This window comes from Callorhinus ursinus, unplaced genomic scaffold, assembly GCF_003265705.2.
Source record: "Callorhinus ursinus isolate GAN/ISIS: 27379988/994484 unplaced genomic scaffold, GSC_fseal_2.0 scaffold121, whole genome shotgun sequence".
Taxonomy (NCBI): Eukaryota; Metazoa; Chordata; class Mammalia; order Carnivora; family Otariidae; genus Callorhinus; species Callorhinus ursinus.
The window spans coordinates 846,105-854,567 of record NW_027397183.1 but is presented as its reverse complement, the minus strand read 5'-3'; the positions used below and the strand labels follow the sequence as shown (position 1 = coordinate 854,567).

The 8,463-nt window shown below is 42.9% G+C and overlaps 1 pseudogene; it reads right to left on the bottom strand.

The window, feature by feature from the left end:
* Positions 1-609: 609 nt before the first annotated feature.
* LOC112813436 (large ribosomal subunit protein P1 pseudogene) lies at positions 610-988 on the bottom strand (annotated as a pseudogene).
* Positions 989-8,463: the final 7,475 nt, after the last annotated feature.

The following is an 8,463-nucleotide window of genomic DNA, read 5'->3' as shown; positions in this document are numbered from 1 at the left end:
TTTGTATAGCAATAATTTTACTTTTAAATTCCAATTAGATTTCCATTGTATAAATATCCCACAATATGTTTATCCATTCACTTTGTTGATAGAAATTTGGGTCATTTTCAGTAGGGTCTATTAGGAAAAAACTGCTATAAACATTTGTGTATAAGTACTTTGTGGACATGTTTTTCATTTCTCTTGCAATACTCCCACTCAGAAAAAAGGCTATTTGCAAAGCCCCCTGTTACAGCACACTCTGAATTGTTTTATTCTGAACTACCAATCACTTCAGGTGGCAAAAGATTAATTAGCTTTAAATGATATCAAACAAATAATATTTAGATGTGCAAGAGCTATCCCTGATGGAAATGGTGGGGGGGGGTGGAGAGAAATTTATATATTTAGTAATTTTTCCTAAAAGTATGACCTCACAATTTTATCTGTCATATGACAGAATAAACAAGCATTTTAAATACAGTTTGAAAAGCAATAGAGTTCCATATGAATATCAACTGAAAAATGGATAATATGGTATGTTCATACAATGCAATATTAAACAGAATGTGAATAAGCTAGAGCTACATGCAACAACATGGACAAATCTTTTTATGAAGAGTTCAACTTTTTATGGAACAGGTTACAGAAGAGGTTTAGTCAAAAAGACCAAAGCGCATGTCATCATCAGACTCCTCTGATTCTTCTTTCTTTGCTTCCACTTTCTTCTCCTCAGTGGGGGCAGACATGGTGGAGGGAGCAGGACCTCCTGCTGGTGTAGCACCAGCTGCTGGGGCAGGTCCCCCAGCCCCTACATGGCAGATGGGGCTCCCGATGTTGACATTGGCCACGGCCTTTGTAAACAAGCCAGGCCAGCAAGGTTCAACATTTACACCTGCTGCTTTAATGAGGGCATTGATCTTATCCTCCGGGACAGTCATCTCATCATCGTGCAGGATGAGGGTCAAGTAGATGCAGGCAAGCTCCAAGAGGGAGGCCATGGTGTGGGCAAATGCTGAGCAGGCACTGCCGAGTGTGGTGCTAGTCACCAGGTCAAGTGAGGGCCTCACCCCATGTGGCCTTAGCTTCCTTGGAAGGACTGAGCACCCTAGCTGCAGCTAGGAAAAAGCAACATGGATAAATCTTATAAGGAAAATCATCTTATATTTCAGGTTCATCTTATATTTAGTCATCGATGGTATATTTTTTCTCCACTTTTCATTAAGGGAATGGCACATCCATAGGCCCTAACTAAGGATTAGCCCTGTACAGTCATGTTGTATCATGTCAGCCCTCCCACTCCCCACCCAACACACACATATTTTGGACAACAGATATATGTCTGACCCAAGAGCAGCCAATCCATATATAAATTAATACATGCAATCCATGCTCAATAAAATTAAAACAAACACATGCAGTCTGTGCTCAGTGAATTCCATGCTCATTATGAATGCCAGAGGTAATAATAAATTCTGTCTTCAGGAGCTTCTCAGCAAAGGTATATCTAAATGGGGCACTGAACAAAAAGAAACATATGCAAATATGAGACTAAAAATGAAACTTACTGACTCACATCACTAAACTAGACAAAGGGAAACAAAGTATACTTCGTAATAAGATATATAACCAGGATTAAATATAACAAGACTAACCATGTATGCATTTAATAACAGAGCATCAAAAACTCATCAAACTGAAGTAGATAAATCTACATTTATAGTAGAGATATCAACACCCCTCTCAATCGCTGATAGAACAACTGATGACGGTAGCTTTAAAAACCACTATAGCAAGGACTCCACCTACCACCAGTTATGAGGCTTTCACACCCAGCCAATAAGCTGGTGATCTAGTTTTCCAAAATCCTTTTTTAGAGTCTGTTTCCTAGGAACATTCTCAGTATTTACTATCTTAGCCATATCCCCCAGAAAACAGATCTGAGACAGGGATTAGTGTTGCAGGGCCCCACCTATAATGAGCATGAGAGGAGTAGAGTCAGGCAGATAGAGAAGTGACCCAGTTTTGACAGAGGCCTCAGTTGATCCCATGTGGAGCTAGATGACTCTTAAGGGTTGTCTCAAATCAAGAAGGCAAGGGCACCAGACCACTGTAGCTCCCACATCAAGCAGGCATTGGAAGGGAGATGTCTCCAAGGAGGATGTTACCTTAGGCAAGACAGCTCCTTTCAGCTGAGAGCAATTCTTAGGCAGGGGCTTTGCTGTCTCCTATCTCCTATCCAGTGAGATAGGAGCCTCCGTCTTGAAAGGGGATCCGGGTAGTGCAGCATCCCATTCGCTGAAAACGATCTGAAGCTTAGCGTTGTTACACTTGAGATGCCTATTAGACATGCAACTGGAGATGTCAAGTAGCCAGTGGAGTATAAGAGCTTGGCGCTCAAGAGAAAGGTGTGGGCCCGAGACACATTTGGAATCCACAGCATTTAGGTGACATTCTAAAACCATAAAACCAGGTGAGGTGACCAGGGAAATTAGAAAAGAAGTAGTTCAAAACCTGGACCTTGAAGCACTTCCGAATGAAGAGGTCTGGAGGAAGTGGAGGAACCAGGCAGCGTAATGGAGAAGGAGCAGCCCGTGAGGGAGGAAGAAAGCTAAAAGTGTGTTACCAGGAAGCCAAGTACAGAAGGTGTTCCCAGGAGGAAGAAATAACCAATGATGTCAAATGCTGTAGATAGGTCAGGGGAGAGGACTAAGATTGTGTCCATTGGATCTAGCCATCGGCAGCCACCGGTGATCTTGACAAGAGCAGTCTGGGTGGCATAGTGGAGGTGAAAGCCTGATTGGAGTCAGTTTATGAGAGAATGGCAAGAGAAGATTTGGATGCATTAACAACTAGCTGACTGAGGCATTTGCTATAAAGGGAAGCAAAGAAATGCGGTACAGCTGAAAGGGGGATGGGGTTAAGAAAGGCAAGGGAGAAAGCAATGAAGTTTTTCAAAAATAAGAGAAATGGCAGAATCCATATGATGAAAATGACTGGTCACACAGGACAGTTGATACTGTGGGAGGAAAAGGGGATAACGCTGAGTGAGGGCCTTGAGTAGATGGTACGGTGTGGGATCTGGCGCATAGGTGGGAGAGCTGGTCTAGTTAGGTGTGCAGGTCCTTCAACTGGAGGAACAGTGGGGGGCAGAATACATGGGAGTTGGTAGGAGTATTGTGGAAGTTCCTCTGATTACTCCAATTTTCTCTGTGACACAGGAAGTACCAGGATCGGCTGTGAGCGAGGACTGGGGAGATGCTGGGGAGATGCTGAGATTTGAGGAGAGAAGAGTAAATGGAAGAGAGATGTAGTTTGATAGCTGGGCAGCATCAATGCCCACTTGAGGTCTGTGGTCATTAATTTAAAGGGACAGTGATGTGCATGACTATTCCCTCATCACAACTACTCATCCATAAAATGGGGATAAAATCAGTGCCTCCCTCCTTGGGTTGTTGGGGAGGATTTAAGGAGTCAACGTTTTAATACACGGTTATCACTTAAGTGTTCTTGATCTTGTAGGGTACATTGTTATCTTGGGTACATATCTCAATTTTGATCACAAAAGAGTTGACTCGTAGAAACTCAAGTTAAAAACCATTGATCCCAACCACTTAATTGATACTTAAATTGTATCCACATTGCCATGCAGCCTTTGTCTGAGCTGCTCAGGGACAGCACATGTGCTGTGCAGTCATTTCATCTCTGGACACCTGGACAAATAGGGAAATCTGCTCTGTAGTAACTTTCACCAATGTCTACTCCTTTAGGCCACACTGAAGAAAGCATCGCTGTCTATGTGTCTCTCCCTTCTACAAGTGGTCCTCATCAGGTTTGGCTGTAGATTGGACAGCAGCCTGCACAGCCACCCCTGGACATTCAATATGCTCCCAACCTCTCCTTCCTTAGAGGAATCATTAGCATTCACAGAAGAAAACATTTCTGTTTGTTAATTCCTCCCACCTCCTGGAACCACATTCCCGTCAAAGCTTCGGACTTGGTTATCTTGCTTATCCCCTCAATGAGAAGCGTGTGATCTGCTTTTTCCTAGTCTAGAACAATTCTTCATTACTGTGTTCTGGAGAACTTTGTAAGATCTCAGTGATTATTCCATGAAAAATAGTTTCATGTAGTCAAATAATTTTGGAAAACTGCAGGCATACTTAAACAGTTTTCTCATGTAAAAGTATGCTCCCCAAAGGGGAGCTGTAATGCATTTCCTAAATGTATTGGTTAACAAATGCATTTTGTGGCGGTTGCTTCTTTTCTGGGACTAGCATTCCATAGAACAACCTTTGGGAAGTCTTGTCCAGGGAATTTATCTCAAACTTAACTAATATATGACATATAAAATATTGACTTAGATGACCTTATTATAAAATTACACAAATATGTACAATCATAAAAATAGGTGTAAACTCCACTCATGCATACAGCTCTCATATAAGCAACTATAAAACCAAATCAATTTACAAATTAAATATAAGCAAACCCAATAAAATTCTAATTGACCACATTAAGTTAATGTGACATGTAGTACAGTTTTGTTTAAGCAAAATCGCCAATGCGGGGCTTATTGGTAAAAACATAACATCTTATTATTAACTTGGTTTTTCTGACTGTGCATTTGATTTATCATATCATCGCTGATAAATTTCTTTTTTAAAAATGGGGTTCATTTAACCACAGATTTATTTTTGGATGGGTCAATCAATGTAGGGGTGTAGCCCTCCCAAATAAAAAAATGTAATTAAAAAAATTCTTTTAAGCAAATTAGTTATTGCATATTGACTTATTTCCTGCTATTGAACTATAGTAAGTTAGTATGAACAAAGCATACAAAGAAAACACTTAAAATATGAGAACCATACAAATGCTATACTCACTGACATGCACAGATTCTTTCAAGTTTGGTGTCTCTATTTTTCTCTGTCACATGGTAGTGATGAAAATTCTCCCAGCACTTTTACTTTCCTGAACTAGCAGAAAACCTTCATCTATAGATAATTTGGAGGTATCGTTTGGCCTTCACTTGGCAGGAATGTGATCACAAACAGACACAAACCCAGGCACCAAAACTAGGAGGCCACATTCAGTTTTTCTGGTTCGGTCGGGTGAACATCTGCCTTCAGCTCAGATCATGATCCCGGGGTCCTGGGATCGAGCCCCACACTGGGCTACCTGCTCAGTGGGAAGCCTGCTGCTCCCTCTGCCTTTGCCTGACGCTCCCCCTGCTTGTGCTCTCTCTCTCCGCGTCAAATAAATAAATTAAATCTCTAAAAGAGCGAGCGAGCGAGAAACACCCATAATTCAGAAAATGCTTGTGTTCATTTTTAGAAATTATTATAGAAGTGGAACAGATTATGGGAAAATAGAGATTAGGTGCTGCTGAAATGCCTGCATTGCTCTTTGCAGAGAGGGTTGGTCCACAGCCTCTATTCTCAGCACGGGGATGAAGAGAAACCGCTTGGCCAGAGTCCCCAGTTCCTGCTTTCTCCTCTATGGTTCCTTCCCCTCCCCGCAAACAATAGGAAAGGAGCTTTCAGGTAAGTTTTGACATTCATTCACACCAAGGTGCTACCTCTGTTGGCAGTTTTAAGACTTTTAATCTGTTATTGTGGAAGGAAAGACTTTCCCTCTCACTAAAGGGAGTTCAAATTCATACTCCCTGGACTGGAGGAGGCAACAGGATTTGGGCAATGGAGAGGATACATAGGAATAATTCTGTCCTTAGAATTTAAGCTATATTTAGGAATGAAATTGAACAGAATATAAATCTAATCTGAAATCTAACTTGCACTTGCAGGTTTAGGCAGGTGATCTGGAGAAAGCTGCTCTTGCATTAACCTCTCTCAAGACACCCTCAAGTCCCTTCTTCCCAGTGTCCTCCTCTGTCCCTTGCCCTGGACGACAGCTTTCTCTGGCTTGGGGCTCTCTTCCTGTCTGCCTCTCCTCTTTCTGAAGGCTGTCAGTCGCCTCTGTCCCATCCCACCACCTCTTCACCCAGGGAAGAAAAGCATGCTCTCGGACCCCTTTGCTGGGGGGCTGGGAGGCGCTGGGTTGACACGGAAAAGACATGAAGGGAACCTCACCTCAAGAGAAGCTCAAGTGCTGAGAAGTAAGCTGCATTCCCTTTGTCTTTCATGGTGAGAGCAATAATAAAGATACTAAGATGCTAAAGATTGAAAACAGAATCTGGGGGCGCCTGGGTGGCTCAGCCAGTTAAGCGTCTGCCTTCGGCTCAGATCATGATCCCGGGGTCCTGGGATCGGGCCCCTGCATCGGGCTCCCTGCTCAGCGGGGAGCCTGCTTCTCCTTCTCCCTCTGTCTCTTCCCCAGCTTGTGCTCTCTCTCTCAAATAAATAAATAAAAATTTTAAAAAAGAAAGAAAAGAAAACACAGAATCTGGCCTCCAGGTGCACACTGATGCTCTTTAGCTCTAAGAATGGTGGACGGTGCTGATCAGCTAAATGAAAATATGTCTTGAGGATTTTCTCTGGCTAGTAATCTCACTCATTCAACTGGATTTTCTGATCTGAAGAGCTCCTCTAGATGGCCACTATTCCACTCAAGTCAGGCATGGCAGGATTCTTGCCTTTTCTTGAAGAGGACAAAAAGAAGAAAGAAGAACATGACCATAAACTGGGATTAAGAGCATGCAACTCATATATTTCATACAAGGCATGCTCCTAACTTCTTTCTGTATAATGTTCATTGTTTTTCCTTCTCATTTTTATTTTTTTTAAACTTTTTTCTCTCATGTTTTCAACAAATATTTATTAAGCCCCTGTGATGTGATAGGCTCTCTGCTATGTGTTTCAGAGTTCAAAGGTGAAAGACTCGTCCCTCCCCTCGAGGGACCTTCGGTCTAGAGGAGGAAACAAACAATAAACTAAACAGCAAGGCAGCAAATAATTGCAATATGTGACCATCCCTTTACTTGCTCCGGGCTCGTGCAGCCATCCACATTCCCCTTATCTGCACAAAGCAAGCCCCCCGCCCCGCCCCCCAGTCTGCTAAGAATCTACAGTCCTTGCTTAATATCTTGCAGAGAAGGGCACTTAATGTATATGTTTGTGATAATGAAGATATAGACCTTTATATAAGGACAGCCAATCCATCTATTGGTCGCAAGCTCTTTGTGCAGGGTGGGTATCTAACTGTCCCCGTCATACAGCAGGCGATTCCCTGGGAAGGAAGTGCAGTAATACTCCCTGCTGCCACCTGGTGCTTTATTTACACTAAGTTAGACTCAGTAGTGGAGAAGGCAACTGAAAATCATTTACCACGCTCAACTCTAAAATGAAATCCCAGCTCTCCCCCCAACACACGCGTGGGCACACATGAATACACAGTCACCATGCACACATATACACTTCCCCTCCTTGCTTCCATCTCTGCTGGGCCAGAGCAGGTTTTCTGGGAAAGTGTGTTCAATTAAGCCTAGAGAATGGGGCAAAGGTGCCATAACTGGAAAATGTTTTTCCTCTGGATGACAAAAGCACGTGCTGGGATGGTGAACCCAGTTCTGTAGAGTTAAGAGTTAGGGAAGAAAGCTGTGCCTACCAGCTTGTCAGTTAGCTCCTCACCAAGTATTTTTGAACACCGACTTTGTGACAGGCACAATGGAAAGCACTGGAGAATCACCGGTGAACAAGATGAGCACACTCTCTGACCTAAAGGGGCTTAGAGTCTAGTGTGGAGAGTCCTATTAACTCTTTTTTTAGAAAAAAGATTTAATTTATTTATTTGACAGAGAGAGAGAGTGAGCGAGCAGGGAGCCGATGCGGGGCTCAATCCCAGGACCCCGGGATCATGACCTGAGCCGAAGGCAGACATTTAACCGACTGAACCACCCAGGCACCCTGTCCTGTTAACTCTTTTTGTTTTATTTTTTTATTGTTATGTTAATCACCATATATTACATAATTTGTTTTGGCGTACTGTTCCATGATTCATTGTTTGTTCATAACACCCAGTGCTCCATGCAGAATGTGCCCTCCTCAATACCCATCACCAGACTAACCCATCCCCCCACGCTCCTCCCCTCCAGAAACCTCAGTTTGTTTTTCAGAGTCCATCATCTCTCCTGGTTCGTCTCCCCCTCTGACTTACTCCCCTTCATTCTTCCTCTCCTGCTATCTTCTTCTTTTTCTTTTTTCTTAAAATATGTTGCGTTATTTGTTTCAGAAGTACAGATCTGTGATTCAACAGCCTTACACAATTCACAGTGCTCACTGTAGCACATATCTTCCCCAATGTCCATCACCCAGCCACCCCATCCTTCCCGCCCCCGACCACTCCAGCAACCCTCAGTTTGTTCCTGAGATTAAGAATTCCTCATATCAGTGAGGTCATATGATACATGTCTTTCTCTGATTGACTTATTTCACTCAGCATAACACCCTCCAGTTCCATCCACGTCATTGCAAATGGCAAGATCTCATTCCTTTTGATGGCTGCATAATATTCCATTGTGTATAT